We start from the raw sequence: 2,941 nt of genomic DNA, 5'->3' as shown, positions 1-2,941 counted from the left end.
GGAAACATCCTGTAGAACTTTTGGACGAACCAAATTCAAGTCTAAAGTGGAATCTGATGGTGGGAATCTGTTGATTAGGCCTACAAGCACTTGTGTGTCCATCCCTTGCCTTTCTCCATCATTTTTTCCACCTCATTGTGCTTCTCATTGTGCTTCTACAGGAACTTCCTGTAGAAATTGTGGGAAACTAGACATGGATTTCAAAAAGTGGTTTGGCGAACATGGTATCTTCCTCAAGGGTTCAGAAGTCCTCATGCAATCTTCCAACTCCTCCTCCATCATCTCCATACCTGCATCACAGCCAAAATTCAGTTTTTTCATACCATGCAACAAAAATGCAAACTGCCTTGAAGCAAAAACACATAGAACAAAATTTGTTTTTGCCATAACTTGAAAACCATGCATCCATTTGACAAACCATTTTATGGGGAATTGTACAAGGGTGATGAAAACATGCCTGAGCAGTTTCATGCCGTTCCGGTGCACGGTTTCCAAGAAATCAGCCTCCATCACCATCAGCCATTTTTGCATTTTCTCCATATCCGTGCATCCGTTTCAAAACTTGTTTCATGGGGATATGCATGTGAGTGATAGTAACCTACCCAAGCAGTTTCAGCCGATTCTGATGCACGGTTTCCGAGAAATCGATCTCTGAAATCTTCAGCCATTTTCCATTTTTCTCGAAATCCGTGCATCCATTGATCACGATTTTGCTATGGGAGATGCATCATGATGATAGAAACATGCTCAGCAAGTTTCAGATCAATCCACTTTACCGTTTGGGAGAAATGGCGAAAACAAGTTCTGGTTTTGTGACATTGCAGCAGTAGCAGCTTGAAGGTGCAGATTTGAACGTGGAAACAAATGCATGCAGCTTAGATCTGGTCAGAGGACACCTGCACAAGGAAAAGAAACCAAAAATCATCATCCAAGCCCTCATGCAACCAAAGGATCCAAGCATGCAGCAGCAGAACATGAGCATGCAGTAGCAAAAAGCTTCACAAGCAGCCGTTTGACTTCAGGTACGTGACTAAACCTTGTTCATCTATTGCATGAATCTAGTCTAAGCATTGCATGAACGAATGGAATGGTGAAATTAAGCCATGAATGTAGCAAGACACCCAGTTCTCTAGCACTCACGAGAAAATCACGCAGCATGCGTGGATAGTCATTCATGTGGAAGATGAGAAACACAGGCAATGGAAGATTTGTTGAACTTCAGTGCACAGGGCATCAATTGATTAACAAATAGAAGAAGACATGCAGTTCATGATAGCACAGCAGTTCATATGGGCCAGCACACGTTTTTGCCACCTCACTCCACCAAAAATCACGCAGAATTAATGAGCGCTCAGCCGAAACTCATAGACTGCTATTAACTTGCACTTGCATCATGTTCAACTGAAGTATACATCCTCTGCTTCCTCAAAATGATTAACCTATCATCCTTCGCTGATTGTTTTGGCCTGTTCAAAATTCTTCCGCATACCAAGATCGTGCAGAGGCTTATAATAACGAGACATCCACATCTGTTTTGGGTCCATCTGAGTCCTACACAGTATAGACAAGTACCCAGACGATGCTCAGGTCTGGAAACCAATTGGGTCTTCCGAATATTGATCAGATCTGATTTTTCAAGCCCTCTTCAGCTATGGCCGAAACACAAACATGGACGAGGCGGGGCAGTAATCCAAAGCTTGAACAAGAAGTTATTGACATACCTCCAACTCCAACAGGAGAAGGAAAATATGGTGCATTTCCTGTGTCCCAGACTATTACAACAGCTCTCATTATTGCAGCTTGGTACTCTTCCAATATTGGTGTGCTATTGCTTAACAAATGCCTACTTAGTTTTTTTGGATGCAGATACCCAATATTCCTCACAATGTTGCACATGTGTGCCTGTTCATTTTATGGTTTTCTGGCAATTTCATGGTTAGAAATTGTACCAATGCAGTTCATCGTCTCTAGGAGACAGTTTCTTGAGATATTGGCACTGAGCTTCATTTTCTCCTTCTCGGTTGTTTGTGGCAATATTTCTCTGCGCTATTTGCCAGTCTCCTTCAATCAAGCTATTGGGGCAACAACTCCCTTCTTCACAGCAATATTTTGCATTTATAGTAACATGTAAGAGGGAGTCTTCTGTGGTTTATATGGCCTTGGTACCTGTGGTATTTGGCATTGTTATTGCAAGCAACAGTGAGCCATCATTCCACCTTTTTGGCTTTTTGGTTTGCCTAGGATCAACTGCTGCCAGAGCATTGAAGTCAGTTGTTCAGGGGCTCCTGCTTACCTCTGAGGCAGAGAAGCTTCACTCTATGAATTTGCTCATGTACATGGCACCAATTGCTGCGCTGTTATTGCTCCCTGTTACTCTTTTTGTGGAGGGTAATGTATTAGCTATTGCTATTGAAAAAGCCAGAGAAAACACCTTTATCATATTCCTGTTGCTTGGAAACATGACCATGGCTTATCTTGTGAATTTAACCAACTTCCTTGTTACAAAACATACGAGTGCCCTCACGTTGCAGGTTTTAGGAAATGCCAAGGCCACCATTTCTTCCATATGATTGCATATACTTGCACACTCATAACAAGGCTGAGAATTCACTAGGAAAAGCAGCAGGCAGTGGGAAGAAGAAAAGAAGCATGGTTTCATGACAGGAAGAGGAATGAGGGAAAAGGACAACCTGTTGAGGCCAAAGCAGGGGGTGGTAAAATAACAAAAATGCCAAGGGAGAAGCGGTTGCAAGCACGAGCAGAGAAGACTGAAAAAGGCCAAACAAGTAGGGACACACCCAAGGCAGCCACATCACAGTTCAAGGAGAAGGCACCCCCAGCCAAGCAAGAAAAATCAGATTGGTTCTACAGAAAGTTAGCAGACTGTTTCTACAGGAAGACAGAGGACTGTTTCTACAGGAAGCCAGCGAACTGTTTCTAT

General features: G+C 42.8%; 1 pseudogene; it reads left to right on the top strand.

The window, feature by feature from the left end:
- Nucleotides 1-1,530: 1,530 nt before the first annotated feature.
- On the top strand, nt 1,531-2,570 carry LOC149244595 (putative sugar phosphate/phosphate translocator At1g12500 pseudogene; annotated as a pseudogene).
- Nucleotides 2,571-2,941: the final 371 nt, after the last annotated feature.

This window comes from Pinus tabuliformis, chromosome 8 (genome assembly GCF_031772625.1).
Source record: "Pinus tabuliformis cultivar Carrire ecotype Pingquan chromosome 8, CPIR1, whole genome shotgun sequence".
Taxonomy (NCBI): domain Eukaryota; kingdom Viridiplantae; phylum Streptophyta; class Pinopsida; order Pinales; family Pinaceae; genus Pinus; species Pinus tabuliformis.
This window is presented reverse-complemented; position numbering and strand designations above follow the sequence as displayed.